Source organism: Rhinopithecus roxellana, chromosome 6 (genome assembly GCF_007565055.1).
Source record: "Rhinopithecus roxellana isolate Shanxi Qingling chromosome 6, ASM756505v1, whole genome shotgun sequence".
NCBI classification, from domain to species: domain Eukaryota; kingdom Metazoa; phylum Chordata; class Mammalia; order Primates; family Cercopithecidae; genus Rhinopithecus; species Rhinopithecus roxellana.
In genome coordinates, this window is record NC_044554.1 from 58,759,834 (window position 1) to 58,779,338 (window position 19,505).

Sequence of the window (19,505 nt, forward strand, 5' to 3'; positions counted from 1 at the left end):
ATAGTTGGTGGTTTCTGATTGACACAGTTGCTAGTTGGAGGTTAGCTGGTGATCTCTGATTAGTTAAGTTTCATTTTACTGTTTACACTGAGTTAGGCTTCAGTTTGCTGATGTAGAAACCCAAGGTAGTAGAGCTGTTTCAGCCTAATGGCCTCCCAAGTAATGATTTTAATGGGGAGGTAATCATGGTTAGGTGAGGTTATGAGGGTGGATCTATCATTATGGGACTAGTGGCCTTATAAGAAGAGATACCAGAGAGCTCGTTCTTTTTGTTTCTCTCAGTTACAGGAAGATACAGTGAGAAGGTGGCCATCTGCAAGGCAGGAAGAGAACCCTCACTGGAACTGGACCATGCTGACACGTTGATCTTGAACTCCTAGCCTTCAGCACTGTGAGAAATACAAGAGCTGATTAATACATGAGGCTAACTCTGCACGTTTGCTCTAAGCCAGGGTGTAAGTTCGTTGAGGCCCAGGAGGCCGGCATATGGTGCAATACATGTTAGTTGAACTACATTGACTTGACTTGGTTTGGTTTCATTTAGCTTTATGAAGCCTGCCACTTTGCACACTCCTATGGTATTGCTATACTTTTAACCCCTGTGGCAGCTTTTTAAAATTGCATTTACGAGGATGAAGTGATGTATTTAAAAAGTGGAAGAAGAATAAGAACATTTTAAAAGTTTAAGTTCCATGAGAACTACTCTGTATCAAAGTTGTGTTCCTCTTGCTTCTGGTTTCCAGACAGGAAATAAATAGAATCTTATTTTAAAATAGATATTTTTAAATATTCCATTTCTCACCTAATGAAGTAAACCTACCTCCCTACCTGTAGACAGTTGATCCTGGATGTGAGAAATTGATCCAAGGAAGGAGAGCAGATTCCATTTTATGTGCCTTGAGATCCTTGAAGGGTCTTTCTCCTTTTCTTTCAGATAGCTAGGACTGAGGGTGTGTGTCAGACAATGGGGAGCCTTCCAAAACTGGCCAGTGTTTCTTATTGTGAAAAAATGATTTTTACCATGTCTCTTATTCCCCCATCCTCTTTTAGGAACTCTTGACTGTTTTCCTGGCCAGGGTGATCAGACATCACCTGGGGTTGTGGAGGAAACTGATCAGATATTGAGTTGATCAGATATTGAGGATGGGGGTTTCTTGCACAACTGACTTAATAGAGCTGTTTGCTAGAACTGGATTTTACAAGGAAGTGCACAGATCGGCCCCAGTAGAAGATTTGGAAGCCTGACTGAAGTTTGGCCAAGCAAAGAATCCTTGTCAATTTCCATAACATGCTGCCTTTTGTTATCAGTGAAACTTTATTTTATTTTATTTTATTTATTTTATTGAGACAGAGTCTCAGGCTGGGATGCAGTGGCACAATTATGGCTCACTGCAGCCTTGACCTGCAGGCTCAGTCTTTTTTTTTTTTTTTTTCAGAGGTGGGGTCTCGCTCTGTTGCCCAGGCTGGTATTGAACTCCTATGCTCAAGTGATCCTTCTGCCTCAGCCTCCACATGTGCTGAGATTACAGGCATGAGCCACCATGCCTGGCCTGAAATTTAATTTTAGCAGGACAGGTGCTGCCAAGTGCAATTATGAAGCAGCTTAATGTAGGAGATGGATGTGTGAAGAAAATAAATAGGGAGAGAAAAAGAAGATACAAAATCAGTGCCAATGTCTAGACTTTACAGATGTAATGATTATCTATTTATGTATCTCATAAGAGCAACCAGGTATATATGGAGAAAGATCCTGGTTATCTTCCTTAATATCAGTGTAATTGATTTGGGATGATGCCAAAGGTTCTAGTTTCCTTTAACAATGCACTCTGGAGCTGCTATCCACAATAACTTGTCCCAAAGGGTTTTTTTTTTTTTTTATGATAATGATGTTGGCCTCACTTTGCAGATTTTGATTTTCAAGGTCTAAGGCCGTGAACTCCGCCCCTCCCCGATCTGTCCTTAGGCAGCCAGCTTTGTTCTGTATGCAAAGTTATGACTCACACAGAAAGGCTTCCTGTGGGTGAAAAGGAATGTGTCGCTGATTTCAGTGGAACAGTGGGGACAGAGCTTGATATTGGATGTCAGAAGACCTGCATTTGAATTCCAACTCTGCTTTTTACTGGCTGTAAGAAATAACTTTTTTGAGCTTCAGCTTTAGCATCAATAAAGTGAGCGATATAAAGACTAACTCCAAGGGACCAGGTGAAGGCTTAAGAAGACAATGTATGTGAACTGCTCATTGTAACTCTATAGTATTTTAAGAAGCTGTTTTTGGAATGTATTATATGTTGAAAGTAATGTGGGTTTTAGACCTGTATACTTAGGTTACTTAATCTTTTTTAAGCCTAAACATTTTCATGTGCTAAAGATCAGACAGGAAGAAAGAGAGACAGAGACAGAGCCATTATAACCTACTTTTGTAGGTTCTTATGAAGATTAAGAAGGATAATATATGAACAGTGTCTGGCAAAAAATCCCAGCAAAGAATGGGCTTCTGTCTTCCTATAAAATTACAACTCTTCATGAAATTAATAAACCATTAGTTACTTGAATTTTTAAATAAATAAGAAATGGAAGAATTGCCCACACCCAAGTTCTATCAAGTCATATCCACATTCACCTTCCACTGTTATCCATCACTGCTATCTCTTCCAGCTCAATACAGTTTCTCTTCTTGCGTCCTTCTTGGCCCATCAAGGACCTGTAACTGTGAAGCACCAGGCCCTCAAGCTAGCATCACAAAAAAACTCTGGAGATTTATGGCTGACAGATTTGTATTCTCATGACTACCTGACACTCAAGACTATGACACAACTAACAAAGCGTCTTTCTGAAGATTTCATGAAAGAAGAAACACATTTTTGTTCTAGGCACTTAGGTGAAACAGGCAAAGAAAGAAATTCTAAATTCATCACATATGCATAGCTCCCTCACCACGGGGCTTCTCTATGTATAGATCGTATAACCCATCCCACTTAAGGTGTAGATCAGTTAGTATTGTCACACTCTCCAACTAGTTCAAGCTCTTGGGAAAGGATTCTCTAGTTGGCAATGAGATAACGTGAAAAGTGAAGGAGCTTTCTGAAGTCATTCAATCTTGGTTCCATTCCCTGAATAGCTCTGTATGGTCTTGGGCAAGCTACTGAACCCTTCTGGGCTTTAAATATCTCATCTGTAAGACAGCAACCGTGCCCACCTTTCAGGATATCAAGAGGATTAGAGAAACCGGGATGGAAATAGGCTGCACGGAAGAGGCAATTTCACAAAACGCCTCTTCCATTTTAGAACATCTTTGTCCAGATACTAAAGGTAGAGAGAAAGGTGCATCACTTATGCTTCACTGGCGATGTGTATGTGGCACTCCTATGATGAGATCAGCCCCTTCATCCAAGCTGGACCCTTGTGACTGCTCTTCCTCAGGGTCTGGAAGTGTCCACGCAGCCTGGGGGTTTTGTATGGAGTCTCTAGACTCAGACTATCTCACTACCTGTCACTTTGCCATATGAAACACTTAGCATATTGCCCTTCATGAAAACCATTTCATGGGACCTCTCTGCTACATTTCTGTAGATTCTACTTTACCCCCATAAAGTAGAAAGTTCTGCTCTTGGGAAAATCGTTATAAGATAACATCTATTATCTTTCATCCAGCTCGTCATTTACCCTTCCCTGAGGGTGGTAGAGTGTTTTATCTGATGAAATCAGAAAAAGGAATTGTGTGCACTTGGCACAGCCTCTTTTGGATCTGCTCACTCTCTCTCTCTGAGAAAGAATGCTATCTTCAGGTTGCACATACTTTCCACCCAGGTGACCTGCCTCTGAGAGGGAGTCACAGTGGTCCAGTTTCGCCTGACACTGGTGGGCACATTCATTCCAGGGGGGCATTTGATGGAGTCTATAGACAAAGACCAAATTACCTTCTGCGGTTCAACTTTGTCAGAAACCAAGCTGATATTTTGATTTTCATGTGCCTGGTGTCTGTTACTCAATTCATTACCAATTTAAGAAAGGAAGAGCAGTCCCGCTCAACTGCCAGTAGAGGGTGATAAATACATGTTGACTATTAATTTTATGTTTGGTTTTCCAGAGATTTTCATGTGTGTGAACATACATTATATTTTGCCTAACATGAAATGAGTGTTCTTTTGTCAAACAAGCTCTGGTACTTGTAAAATAGAGAAATACTAATGGCGTGAATTTAACCAGTTTCGTATCTACCTTTCATCCGTTTGTACAGGCACACCTCATTTCATGATGCTTCACTTTATTATTGCAGTTCACGGACTTCATTTTTACAAACCGAAGTTTCATGGCAGCCTTGAGTCAAGTAAGTCTACTGGCGCCATTATTCCAACAGTAAGTGCTTACTTGAGTATCTGTGTCACATTTTGGTGATTCTCACAATATTTCAAACTTTTTCATCATTATTATACCTGCTATCATTATCTCTGATCAGTGATCTTTTATGTTATTATTATAATTGTTTTGGGATTCCATGAACTGTGTCCATATAAGAGGGCAAACTTAATCGATAAATGTTGTGTGTTCTGCTCCACTGACCAGCCGTTCCCCCATCTCTCTTCCTCTTCTCGGGCCTCCCTACTCCCTGGGTAGGAGGGAGATATAAGGATATTAAAATTAGGCCAATTAAAAACCCTACAGTGACTTCTAAGTGTTCAAATGAAAGGAAGAGTCTCTCATCTCTCACTTTAAATCAAAAGCTAAGTCAAGACATAACTAAGCCTAGCAAGGAAAGAATGTCAAAAGTTGAGACAGGCTGAAAGCAAGGTCTCTTGTGCCAAATAGTTAGCCAAGTTGTGAATGCAAAGTTCTTTGTAAAAGCTCTTGAAGGAAATTAAAAGTGCTGCTCCAGTAAACATATAAATGATAAGAAAGCAAAGCAGCTTTATTGCTGATATGGAGAAAGTTTTAGTGGTCTGGATGGAAGATCAAACCAGCCACAACATTCTCTTAAGCCAAAGCTTAATGCAGAACAAGGCCCTAACTCTCTTCAATTCTGTGAAGGCCGAGAGAGGTAAGAAACTTGCAAAATAAAAAGCTAACAGAGATTGGTTCATGAGGTTTAAGCAAAGAAGCCATTTCTGTAACAAAGTGCAAGATGAAGCAGTAAGTGCTGATACAGAAGCTGCAGCAAGTTATCCAGAAGATCTAGCTAAGATCATTGATGGAGGTGGCCACACTAAACAATAGATTTTCAATGTAGATGAAACAACTTTATATGAGAAGAAGATGCCATCTAGAACTCTTCATAGCTAGACAGGAGAAGTCAATGCCTGGCTTCAAAACTTCAAAGGACAGGCTGACTCTCTTGTTAGGGATGAATGCAGCTGGCGACTTTAAGTTGAAGCCTATGCTCATGTGTCATTCTGAAAACTCTAGGGCCCCAAAGAATTATGCAAAATCTGCTCAGCCTGCTCAATAAATGAAACAACAAGGCCTGGATGACAATAAATCTGTTTATGGCATGGTTTACAGCATGAATATTTTAAACCCACTGTTGAAAACTACTACCCAGAACAAGAAAAAAGATCCTTTTCAAAATAGTACTGCTCATTGACAATGCACCTGGTCAACAAGAGCTCTGATGGAGATATACAAGGAGATTCATGTATTTTTTTTCTTGTCTGCTAACACAACATTCGTTCTGCAGCTCATGGATCAAGGAGTAATATCAACATATCAACTTTCTTTTTTTTTTTTTTTGAGACGGAGTCTTGCTCTGTTGCCCAGGCTGGAGTGCAGTGGCCGGATCTCAGCTCACTGCAAGCTCCGCCTCCCGGGTTCCCGCCATCTCCTGTCTCAGCCTCCCGAGTAGCTGGGACTACAGGCGCCCGCCACCTCGCCCGGCTAGTTTTTTGTATTTTTTTTTAGTAGAGACGGGGTTTCACAGGGTTAGCCAGGATGGTCTCAACCTCCTGACCTCGTGATCCGCCCGTCTCGGCCTCCCAAAGTGCTGGGATTACAGGCTTGAGCCACCGCGCCTGGCCAATATCAACTTTCAAGTCCTATTATTTAAGAAACACATTTTGCAAGGCTATCGCTGCCATAGATAGTTATTTTCTGATGGGTCTGAACAAAGGAAGTTGAAAACCTTCTGGAAAAGAATCGTCATTATAGATGCCATTAAGAACAGTCATGCTTCATGGGAGGAAATCAAAATATCAACATTAGCAGGAGTTTGGAAGAAGATGATTCTGACCCTCATGGATGACTCTGAGGGGTTCAAGACTTTAGTGGTGAAAGTCACTGCAGATATGGCAGAAACAGCAAGAGAACTAGAATAAGACATGAAGCCTGTAGATGTGACTGAATTGCTGCAATCCTATGAGAAAACTTGAATGGATGTAGAGTTGCTTCTTGTGGATGAGCAAAGAAAGTGCTTTTTTGAGATGTACTCTACTCCTAGTGAGGATGCCCTCAATGTTGTTAAAATGACAATGGATTTAGGTAGAGTTTTACATAAACTTAGTTGATAAAGCACTGGCAGGGCTTGAGCGGACTGACTTCAATTGTGAAAAAAGTTCTACTGTGGGTAAAATGCTGTCAAACAGCATTGTATGCTATAGAGTAGTCTTTTGTGATAGGGAGAGTCAATCGATGCAGCAAACTTCACTTTGTTCTTATTATAAGTAATTGCCACAGCCACCCTGATATTCAGCAACCACTACACTGATCAGGCAGCAGCCATCAACATGAAGGCAAGAGCAAAAACATTAAGATCCGGTGAAGGCTCAGATGATGGTTTAGCATTTTTATTTTTAGCAATAAAGTATTTTTAAATTAAAGTAGACACATTGTGTTTTAGACACAATGCTATTGTACAATTATATTATACAATGTATATTGTATAGTGTAATGTAAACATAACTTTTATTTACACTGGGAAACCAAAAAACGTCATGTGACTTGATTTATCATGACAGTTGTTTTATTAATGTGGTCTGCAGTCAAGCCCACAATATCTCTGTACTTCTTAAGTGCTTGGAATAATGCCTGGTATGGATTTACAGAACCAGTTCTAAAGCCAGGCTGCCTGACTCTGTCATCTACTCAAGCCCTGTAGGTCTTGTTTCCTTAACTACAAAACTGGTGCAATAATACTTACCTGTGGGTTATAATGATGCATAAGTGAGAGAATGTGTGCAGAGTTTATTGCAATCCTTCAAAGGTTAGGGTCAGTTTCAGCTGTAATACAGACCCCAAAAGAGTAACATTAATAGAATGAGAGTTATTTTTTCCTTCTATCTCCAAAAAGGAGATGGGAGAAAGGCAAGTCTGACATGGCAGCTGCATCCTTTAACAGAATCTAGGTTCTTTGAAAGAAAATAAATTTTCTTTCTGACGAATTGTAGCCCCCTTGAATGATCAGGCCCAGGGAAGCATTGAAATGCAACAGCTGTAACCTCTCACTCCCCCTTGAGCTAGATAATTACCTCTTGAAGCCACTTGCTACGTGGGCTCTGGACTAACTGATGCCAAACAGCCATAAAATACCATATGCTGGCTGGACGCAGTGGCTCAAGCCTATAATCCCAGCACTTTGAGAGGCTAAGGTAGGCAGATTACCTGAGGTTGGGAGTTCAAGACCAGCCTGACCAACGTAGAGAAACCCCATCTCTACCAAAAATACAAAATTAGTCGGACGTGGTGGTACATGCCTGTAATCCCAGCTACTCGGGAGGCTGAGGCAGGAGAATCGCTTGAACCTGGGAGGCGGAGGTTGTAGTGAGATGAGATCGTGCTATTGCACTCCAGCCTGGGCAACAAGAGCGAAACTCAGTCTCAAAAAAAAAAAATTACCATACGCTGGACATCACAGCTCATACCCTATAGTTCAACAATGCATAAACTAATCACCAGCCAATGTTATCTCTGTAAACCAATGAGAATTCCAGTCAAACAACATTTTTATCAGCATACTCTTCATCCCCCTTTGCCTTTAATACCCTGCTTGTAACAAAGGCTAAATGAGCATTCCTCAAGGCAACTTGTAGTGTGTCCCAGGCAGTTGTCCTCAACCTTTGCCCAAATAAATTATCTACATTAATTTTTGCATTAGTTTCTTTCTTTAGGTTGTTGTCTCTTTCTATTCTGCTGCTTTAACCATGCTATCTCATAATCCCAATTGGCTGCTTGAGCTCCAGCCCTTACATTCACATTCCAGGCAGTAGAAAGGAAGAAGTGGCAGAGAAGGGTTGAAACAACCCTTTACTGATTTCTTGGTTTACCAAGAAATGTTCTCTTAGAAAACTCAGTTCCCCTTGCTCGGTTGGCATTAGAGTAGATTTCTCTACTATAATTTTACTTCCTCTAAAACTTACTAGGAATTTTTCTGCACTGATCATCAGAACTAAGTATAGAGTTTCATGAAACATTTCCCACAAGCTGTATTAAAGATTTACTAACAGTCTTACAATTCAACTTTTAAATAGCAAGCTTATGTAAGCATTTTGCCACATGTATATATGACAAGTTATGTATGTGTATGTTAGTGTGTGTGTGTGTCTGTGTGTGTCTGTGTATGTGGAGAGACAAAGAGAGGCACGTTGCAATCTATGGACTTGTAGTGTGTACTTTTAGCATGTACATTTTATAGAGGCTGCTCTCTAATAATCTTAACCTTTTTGGGTCAGAAACCCACTCTAGGATCTGAAAGAAAGCTTAAAACTCCTCTCTGGGAGAATGTACATGAAAACATACACTCCAAATTATAGTCATAATGGATTTTATTACATTGGAAATGTATTTCTTTCACAAAAATTATAGAAAACATATTTACAATAATCTGTGACACCAATAAATGTTCAAGCTTGGCAAATGGTTTTAACAATGGTCTTTCCTTTTCTCTCAACAAAAGAGAAAAGTGCTTGAAGTTCAATTTTGTGCCTCCAGAAGGCCTCTGCACAGTCAGTGAGTTTCTTAAAGTCTGCTCTCATTTCTTGACAAAAAAACCTCTCAAACAATGGTGATTCAAAGCCCTGATTCTGATGAAACTGACGACTCCCACAACAGTAAACAAGACTTCTTTCAAGATTTCCGCAGAGTACTTGAAATTTTTTAATGAAATGCGAGGCCTCCTCACTCCCTCCCCGGTCCCCAGGCATTCTCCACCCCATCATTCTGTTTTAACCCTTTCCATGTTGTAATCATTCTATGAAATCATTGTATTTGTTTGGTTAATAAATTTATTACTTTGCTTAGCATTTATCTATCTCTGCCACTAGAATGGAAGTTCCCCTGAGAGGCCACGCTATAGCCCAATGCCTGCAGCTGTGTGCAGAGTTATTTGTATTCCCATGAGGATCATCACTCACCGGCCAGCTGGAGCCCATTGCACAGGCTACCGAGCGGCAACTGGGCTCATCTCTCCTTGACTCCATGTTCAGAGAAACCAGCAGTGCCATATGAAATCATATTGGAGCCTGAGTCAAGAGGGAAAAACAGGCACCCCGTATAGTTATCAAAATATTCTGTCATGTGGTAAACCAAGTGGAAAAAACTAAGTATTATGATAAAGAACAAAAACAGGCTAGGCATGGTGGCTCATGCCTGTAATCCCAGCACTTTGGGAGGCCAAGGTGGGTGGATCACCTGAGGTCAGGAGTTCAAGCCCAGCCTGGCCAACAATGGTGAAACCCCATCTCTACTGAAAATACAAAAATTAGCTGGGTGTGGTGGCACACGTCTGTAATTCCAGCTACTCAGGAGGCTGAGGCATGAGAATTGCTTAAACCTGGGAGGCAGGCATTGCAGTGAGCCGAGATGGTGCCACTGCACTCCAATCTGGGCGACAGAGCAAGAACCTGTCTCAAGAAAAAAAAAAGAAAAAAGAAAAAAAACCATGATTAGTCGGGCACAGTGGCACATACCTGTAGTCTCAGCTACTAGGAATATTGAGGCAGGTATATGGCTTGAGCCCAGGAGTTCTAGGCCAGCCAGAGCAACATAGCAAGACCCCATCTCTTAAAAAAAAATAAAAAAACAAACAGAAGACCATGATTATGTATAAAGCCCTGCATAAGGAAATTGGAGGTATGTAGAAATATAAATTTGCCCAATTCAATCTGTTCCCATGCCACTGTCAACTCTCATAAAACCCCCTGTTGGGTAACTCAAAAGCCACTAAGATTGAGGAGCCCCGGGCTGACTGGAAACAACTGTTGCCATTACACAATCATGCGGGTCCAAAAACACAAACAGCAGCCCATCTTTAGTCCAGGTTTTGATACTTTGCTTGTCGTGGATTTTCTGCATTGATTTTGGTTTTTTAGAATATTGCATTAAAACCTTAGTCCTCGTGATTACTGAGATTGTCCTAGCCCCAGTCTTGGCACTGAATGTCAGACAGTTTAAAATAGGCCACTGTGGGAGCATTAATCCCCTGGAAACTGGCAAGGGCTGCTTATCAGGACTCCACTCCACCTCTCCCAAAGAACTGGTTGTTAAACTTTATTTATCAACAGACCACTGCCAACAATCCTCATTGTCAACATTCCTTATACCTTATCTTCTATATCTTCTCTGAGTGTTCATTTCCTGTTCTTGCTATAACTGATAACATGCCTTCCTTTATGGACATTGCTTCACCTGCTGTTCTCTTAAGAATTGGCTTGTTTTTCTTTGTCCATCCTCATACCAATGATCCTAAAAGTAAGGTAGATATTCTCTTTGGATATTGCAGTTCTTAGTCTATTTTTTGTCAATATCCCAGATACTTTGAAGTACTCAGCATCAAAACTATACACGCTACTATTATTTTAAATGACCTTAAGGTCACGCTCATTCATCAGAGATTTTATCGCTTTTAGCTACCACTTTTGTAATCATTCTTGGGGACTTTCCATATCCATATAATTCTCAGTGACTTTGTTATCTCAGTTAATTTACCCCCTCAATTGTTAAGAACTTTTCCTCTCTTTATTGTCATTACAAACAGATCTACTACCATTGAGTTTCAAATTTAAGCATCATATTCTGACCAATACCTCTTACCTTTCCATCTTGTTCCCTGTAACACTCATACTTTATCAATTCTTGGACACCGTTAAGATCTCTGATCCACTAATCTTATCTCATTTTACTGTCTGTCACAATCTTCCTGGACAATCAACTTCTTCTTGTCCCTCTTTATCCAGTTAAGATGCTGTAATTGATCACAGTAGTTACTCCTTACATTTATGTTTAGCTGGCAAATGATCTTTTTCTGTTCCAATCAATAAAGAGGATCAGAGACAGTCTGCATTCAGATAGAGCAGACAATAGTATGCCTTTACAACTTCATCCCAAGGCTAGGTTAGCTTTCTTACCTATTGTCAGAGTTCAAAGATATCTAGACTATCTGGACATCCCACATTGATCCATCATGTTAATAACATGATGCTAACTGGATTATATGAACAAGAAATGGGTAGCACATTGGACACTTTGGTAAGAAACATACTCCAGAGGGGTGAAATAAATCCTATTAAGACTCAGGATGTATGTCACACCAGTGAAACCTTTAGGAGTCTGGTGGTTGGGACATTCTGGGACATTTTCCCCAAGTATAAGAAAGGATAAATTGCATCTCCCTATCTAAATCTGTCATAAATGAAGATGGAAGTATAGCTCTTGGTAGTTCTCTTCAAGCCCTTGTGGCAGCATATTTCACACTTGTGAATACTGCTCCAACCCACATCCTAGATGTCACCAAGGCAGCCAGCTTTGGTGAGGCCCAGTGGAAGAAAGAGCTCAGCAGCCAGATAAGGTTGCAATGCTGCTCGAGCCATAAAACCCAGCAGACCCTATGGTATCAGTATCAGAGTATCAATGGTGGGAAAGGTGTGTGTAGAACTTATGGAAAGCCTCAACTGGGAGAATCACAATGAAGACCTAGAACTCTTGAACAAGTCCATGCCATTAGCAGCAGATAATTTAATGTCTTTTGAAAAACAACTTTTGGTGCGCTACCAGACCCAGCTAGAGGCAGAGTGCCTGATCACAGGACAGAAGTGACAATGTAGCCACAATTCACATCATGTCCTAGGTTCTATCAGACCCCCCAAGTCCATAGGTTGGTTAGGCTCAATAACAATGCATCCAAAGCAGAAGTGTATATCCAACATCAAGCATGAGCAAAACCAGAGGGCACAAGTAAGCCGTGTGAGCAGGTGACTCAGAGCCATGTCATCCACTGTTGTACCAGCACCTCTCCATCGCTTTACCTGAGTGGTGGTGCAGGGGATACCTTATAACTAGATAATGGAGGAGGAAAAAGCCTGAGCTTGTTTTCTGGGTTGGTGAATTGGTTATGTGGGTGCAAGTCAAAAATGGATGGTAGCTACACGATGGCCCACTTGGGAATAACTTTGAAAGACAATGCCGAGGTGAAGTCCTCCCAATGAACAGAGCTTCAGGTGGTGCACTTGGTCATCAGCTCATGGGCAGTGACCAATGTCTTGGCCAGTCTCTAGAAAGAAAGCCTCATATAATTGGAGATTTTTTTTTTTTTTGAGATGGACTCTCACTCTGTTGCCCAGGCTGGAGTGCAGTGGCACAATCTTGGCTCACTGCAACTTCCACCTCCTGGGTTCAAGAGATTCTCCTACCTCAGCCTCCCAAGTAGCAGGGACTACAGGTTTCCACCACCACACCCAGGTAATTTTTTATATTTTTAGTAGATACGGGATTTCACTATATTGGCCAGGCTGGTCTCGAACTCCTGACCTTGTAATCTGCCCACCTTGGCCTCCCAAAGTGCTGGGATTACAGGCGTGAGCCACTGCACCGAGTCTGGAGACTTATTCTCTTCATCTCTGTAATCCTAGGGCCAAAAACAGTTCCTGTTGATATTAAATGGTGAATGCTTGTGGGATGAACGAATTTATTGAATAATTGAGTGAATGCACCTCTTCCATAAAGGTGCCAAACTTGCTAATACCACAGGTTCCTCACCTGTGCACAGAAATCTTTTCTTCCAGGAGGTTTGCTTAGCAAAGTAATTTTTCACCATCTCAAAGGTAGTCATAGCCCTAGCAGTTTCCAAAAGTTGCTCCCAACATTAGAATGCTTCATGAAAGGCATGGATCTGGCCGTCAAAGAGGAAAACAGGAGCTGGTGGCCAGAAAGTTCAAGGTTCTAATATCAGTTGGAACACCGAGAGCTCACCAACTAACAGCACAAGGCAGTATGGAGCAACACGCTGTTTTAATGAGCACCTTGGTGCAGATGGGCTGAGGCCTAAAATGGTGTCGGCCCCAAATGAGGATGCGGCAGAGGTTTTACAGTCTTCTGTAAACAGGAAGTGTCCCAGTCTGATGTAACTGCTATGTGGTACCCCCACGGCCTCTCTCTTGGTCTTCAAGGGGTACGTGTCTTCCGGCCAGCTCTCTTCCTTCTCCTGCTATCTTGCTGACGCACACTGCTGGCGCAGGTGACCTTGTGCCTTGGCACTGGACCTGAGAAGGGAGGAGTTATTCATTCCCCCAAGCTTTCAGGACCTGGGGAAAGTCTTTCATTCCTGTCTATTTGGTTATAGAAAAAGGGAAAAGGGATGACTTTTTAAATAACTACTTCAGGCATGACATAGAGGGTGGTGTGGGCACCTCGGAAAAAAGAAAAACTTAATTTTGAGGTATTTTTGAGAGATGGGTTGGTATGCATTGTGTCGTTGTAGCAGGATTGTCTGGCGGTTGACTGTAGTTTCAATAAGACTTTTAATGGCTTTTATTATCAGTGGGATAATACAGGGCAGAAACAGGAGGAACCCAGTGATGAAGGTTACTGCCCCTACCAGCGTTTTAAATCCTCCTAAATTAGAGAACCACCTTCCTAGGTTTGTTGGTTCCCATCCCTTCCAGGTTTGGACTGGTACATGGGTTACTTTTCTGATGTTTGAAGTGATTTCTAGAACTGCTTTTCTGTTATCGTCTATATTAAGACAGCAATTGGAGATATTAAACTTACCACAGATCCCACCTTCTTCTGCTAATAAGTAGTCTAGTGCCAGCCTGTTTGGATAAATTGCCGCGCACATTTGGTTTTGTTGTTGCGTGAGCATTTCCAGGGCTGAGGCGGTTTGGTTAGTGTTTATCTCTAGAACAGCCTGCAGTCTAATTACTCTATTTAGCATATATATGGGAGTGCGATAACCATCCTCAGCCCAAGTGGCAGGACCGTAATATTCGATGATCCGTTGTGGAGGCCCCTCATCCTCTTGCCATCTTTGGCTTTGACCTACCTTTAAGGATCATTTTTCTTTGTTTAGGTTATCATACACAGGGACTCCGAGGGTGTTGCCTGCCTGCTTTGGAAGCAAAAAGAATCCAGGTTTAATTGTTCCTAGGAAGAAAGTACCTTGCCAGTGATAAGGTGGCCACAAGTAAGCTGGGTTCCACATATCCAAAGGAATCCATCAGGGGCAATCCATTGTAGGCTGATGTTCATAGGATTGTCCCATAGTGTACTTAGGCGGGGTATGTGGCATAAGGGTTAGTGGTGTTTGTACAGTTCCAGGCCCTTTTTGACGAGACACGATTGAGGTAGCTTAAGTTAGGAGACCAGGCTCCGTGGGGTAACCCTGGCCACCACTCTGCTGCGGAGGTATTGACTGTTAGGGTTTGGTGACAGAGACTTTCATCTGTGGTGCAATGGGTTTTATTAGTCCACTTGCAGTATGCGCGCCATCCCTCTTACTGGGTTGGTAAGTGTCCAGGACTGCGGGCGTTCCTGAGGAGTGAAAGTGAGGCTGGAGTCTTGGGATGCTAGGAAGTAGGGGACACTGTCTATCCCATACCACGGCCACTGTTCACTCAACGAGCTCCCCCACATACCCAGCAATTGCACGCATTTATGGTAAGCATGATGCATTCTCCTAGATCTACAAACAGGTTTTTTTCCTGGCTTGGGAAGGGATGCGCCTGCTTGTAGTTTTGTATAAAGGGGTGGAAATACCATGGGTTATTCTGGAGGGGAGTTGTTGGCTTTGGCCTTTGTTTTGGCTGTAATCTGTTCTCTCTCTATGTCCTCTGGCACTTGAGTGTTTACTCCCCATTGTCCAATTGTGGTGAAGCAAAGCCACTGCTTACCTTTTGGACATATAGCCCCGTTATAACTGCCAGATACTCTACTCCTAGATTTTTTGCTTTATAATAACTTTTCCCTGATTCAACACATTTCCTCGACTAAGGTTCCATAACAGGATTTTTCTATATGATTATGGTAAGTAAAGGACTGTTGCATTTTTCCTCCATAGTGGAAAGACTGATAACATTCACGGCAGCTTGGAGGGGCTGCTGTAGACAGCAGGGTGGCTACTGACAGGATTGTGGTGAGGAATATTCTTGTATTAAGACCTTTGGTTGAAAGTGAGGCACAGCAAGTGGTTGGGTAGATACAGGCCATCTCTGGAAGAAGGTGATTAGTCTTCTCATGTTTAGGCTTTCTAGGGGGTTTTTGGTTTTAAGAAAAATTTTGGGGTTAATTTAAGCTTGGTAGGAGAAACTGGCCTGGAGGACCACTTAGCTGTTAATATTTTAGAGGAAGAAGTAGCCTTAGGGGTGAGCTTGACCCTGGTGCGATGGATCCAGTGGGGGAGTCCTTGGACTCTCATTGCAGTTGGTGTGCTGAGTACCACAGCGTAGGGGCCTGTCCACTTGAGTTGTAGCTTTTTGCGAGCATCAGGTTGGCAGATAAACATGTCTGTGCCTGCAAGACAGTTATGTTGAGAGGACAAGGAGGTGTCGACAGGGAGAGGCATGGTCTCATTTGCTGCTTCACGAATGAAAATCCAGTGTCTGGATTAAGGAGAGAAGGTAATTCCCGAGTGGCTCAGAGTCTGGGAAGGGTGGAGGCTCCAGGACGAAAGTTCAGCCGTCCATGATTTCAAAGGGACTATAAAAAGAGGGTGCCTTTGGTGTTGCATGGAGTCTCATGAGGGTGAAAGAGAGGTTTTTTTATTCATGACTGTTGGGTTTCTAGAGCCGGCTTGGTGAGTTGGGCTTTAAGGACAGAGTTCACTTTTTCAACTTTGCCTGAAGATTGAGGCCTGTAGGGTGTGTGGAGAACCCATTTAACGCCTAAGGATGTAGAGATGCCTTGGGTAATTTGACTGATGAAGGTGGGCCTGTTATTGGACTGGATGGATATTGGGAGTCTGAAACGGGGAATTATACGCATGATGAGAGTTTGTGTGTGATGATATTTGCACCTTCTGAAGTTGTTGGGAATGTTTCTACCCACTCAGAGAAAGTACAGACAAAGACTAGAAGATAGAAGAACCATTTTTTGGGCGGCATGTGAGTGAAGTCTACTTGCCAATCTTGCCTGGGTACCTGGCCCCAGGCTTGTTATTAAGTTCCAGTTTTATTCCATTGTGGTCAGAGAAGAAAGTTGATATAATTTCAAATTTATTTATTTATTTATTATTTATTTATTTATATGTTTGTTTTATAGTAACAGGGTTTCATTCTGTCACTCAGGTTGGCTGGAGTACAGTGATGCAATCATAGTTCACTGCAGCCTTGAACTCCTGGGCTCAAGTGATCCTCCTACCTCAGCCTCCGGAGTAACTGGGACCATATGAATGTGCCATCAGTCCCAGCTATTTTTTTTTTTTCTTTTTGGTAGAGGCAGAATCTTACTATTTTGCCTAGGCTGGTCTTGAACTCCTGGGCTCAAGCAATCCTCCTGCATTGGCCTCCCAAAGTGATGGGATTCCAGGCCTGAAGCACTGCACCTGGCCTTTAAAAATTTTTTTAGAATCTTATCTTGTGTCCTAACATATGGTCAATACTGGAGAATGTTCCATGTCCTGATCAAAGTAATGTGTATTCTGCAACTATTGTGTAAAATATTCTGTAAATATTTGTTAGGTCTACTGAGTCTATAGTGCAATTTAAATTTGATGTTGCTTGCTTGTTTTTCTGTCTAGATGAATCTATCCAATACCAAGAGTGGGATTTGGAAGTCCTCAGCTATCACTCTATTGCAGTATATCTCTCCCTTTCAATCTAATAATGTTTGCTTTATATATCTAGGTGTTCCAGTGTTAGGTGCATATACATTTGCAATTGTTATATTCTTTTGCTAAATTGATTCCTTTATTATTACATAATATCTACCTTTCTTTTTAGCTTCTTATTTGAATTCTGTTTTGTCTGATGTATCTACTGCTCATTTTTTTGTTTCCTTTTGAGTAGAGTATCTTTTTCAATGACTTTCTATGTGCATCTTTGCTGGTTAAATGAGTTTCTTGTAGGAAACATATAGTTGTGTCCTCTTTCTTTTAATTAACTCAGCTAGTCTATATCTCTTAAATGAGAAATTTAATCCATTTGCATTCAAGGCTATTATTGATAGTTGAGGACTTACTCCTGTCATTATTAATCATTTTCTGGTTGTCTTGTATATCCTTTGTTCTTTATTTCCTCCCTTATTATTTATTTTTGTGGTTGGGTGGTTTTATGTACAGATAAGGTTCGATTTCCCTTTTTCCTTTGTGTATCGGCCCTACCAATGAGTTTTATAGTTTTACGTGTTTTCATTATGGTGATTAGGGTCTTTTCACCTCTAGATGTATGACTCCCTTGAGCATTTTTGTAAACTTGGTCTAGCAGTGATGAATTACCTTAATTTTTGCTTGCCTGTGAAATATTTTATTTCTTCTTCATTTCCAAAATATATATTTGCTGGGTATAATATTTTTGAGCAGTCTTTTTTTCTTTCAGTACTTTGAATATTATCACCCCTTTTTCTCCTGACCTGTATAATTTCTGCTAAGAAATCCACAGTTAGTCTAATGGGGATTCTCTTATATGTCATTTGATGCTTTTCTCTTGCTGTTTTTAGAATTATTTATTTGCCTTTGCCTTTTGACAATTTGACTATAATATGCCTCAGAGAAGCGTATCAACCTATTTGTGATTCTTTGAGCTTTCTGAATCAGGATATCAGTCTCTCTCCCAACACTTGGGAAGTTTTCAGGTATTATTTTATTAAATATGCTTTTATTTTTAGATGGAGTTTTACTCTGTTGACCAGGCGAGTGCAGCAGCATGATCTCAGCTCATTGCAACCTCTACTTCCCAGGTTCAAGTGATTCTCCTGCCTCAGCCTCCCAAGTAGCTGGAATTACAGGTGCCCACCATCATGCCAGGTTAATTTTTGTATTTTTAATAGAGACAGGGTTTCACTATGTTGGCCAGGCTTGTCTCAAACTCCTGACCTCAAGAAATCTGCCTGCCTCGGCCTCCCAAAGTGCTGGGATTACAGGCATAAGCCACCGCACCTGGACTTATTTCATTAAATAAGTTTTTTATATCATTTCCTTTATACTCTCCTTCTGTAATGCCATAATGCAAATATTTGTTTGCTTAATGGTTCTTCATAACTCCTGTATGCCTCCTTTATTCTTTTTATCTTTTTTGTTCGTTTGCTTGTTTTATTTCAAATGACCTATCTTTAAGTTCAGAAATTCTTTCTTCTGCTTGGTCTCATCTATCATTGAAGCTCTCAGTTGTATTTTTATTTTATTCGTTGAATTCTTTAGCTCTAGGATTTCTGTTTGGTTCTTCTTATTGTTGAATTTCTTATTCAAATCATGAATTATTTTCCTAATTTTATTGAGTTTTCTGTCTTTATTCTCTTTAATTTCATTGAGTTTCTTTAAGATTATTATTTTGAATTCTTTTCCTGGCATTTTGTGTATTTCCTTATTATTGCAGTCCGTTACTAGAGAATTACTGTGTTCCTTTGGAAGCATTATGTTTCCTTGCTTCTTCTTGCTTAATGTGTCCCTACACTGATTTCTACACATCTGGTGGAACAGTCACCCCTTCCAATTTCATGGAGTAGGTTTTATAGGGAAAGATTTATTCTCATAGATCGGTCTTGGGGAGTAGGTTCAGAGCAGTGTGTTGGCTTTGTTTCTAGGTGGATGCAGTAGTGTAGCATCTGCATAGTTTCTTCAACTGTGATCTTTCCTTGCAATGTTTGTGAGTATCTCAGTGTCCTAGGTTGAGAGATTTTGTGGCAGTGGCAGTGCAGCTTTGCCATGGCGGGCTTGCCAGGCCTTTCTCATGTCTGAGTGCATGTATGGCCACATTGGGTTGGCCAACTTCGGGTCTGGCTCTCTGTGATTTCATGCCATGGGGCTGTTTCTCAAGCCTGAGGGGGCAGGTGTGTAGCTGCTTTGATGGCCCGCCTGCTTGCCTTCTAAGGATTGCCTATGGGGCTATCTCCCAGGCCCAAGATATGAGTGCATGGCTGTTTAGCTGCCTGGAAGTGTGTTTGCCAGGGCAATCCACAGGGCCATTTCTCAGGTATGGGATGCAGCCACACACCTTCTTGGCTGGCCTGGGTGCATGTCTGCTGGGGGTGGCCACAGAGCTGTTTCTCAAGTGTTGATTGCACATGCAGGTCCTTTGGGCAGGTCAGCAGCATGTTCATGGTAGGGATGTGGTCCCATGCTGCTACTGTGTCTTAGGCCCTGGGCATGAGCACAGAGC

At 41.5% G+C, this 19,505-nt stretch overlaps 1 pseudogene; it reads right to left on the reverse strand.

The window, feature by feature from the left end:
- Window positions 1-14,810: 14,810 nt before the first annotated feature.
- On the reverse strand, window positions 14,811-15,402 carry LOC104657872 (annotated as a pseudogene).
- Window positions 15,403-19,505: the final 4,103 nt, after the last annotated feature.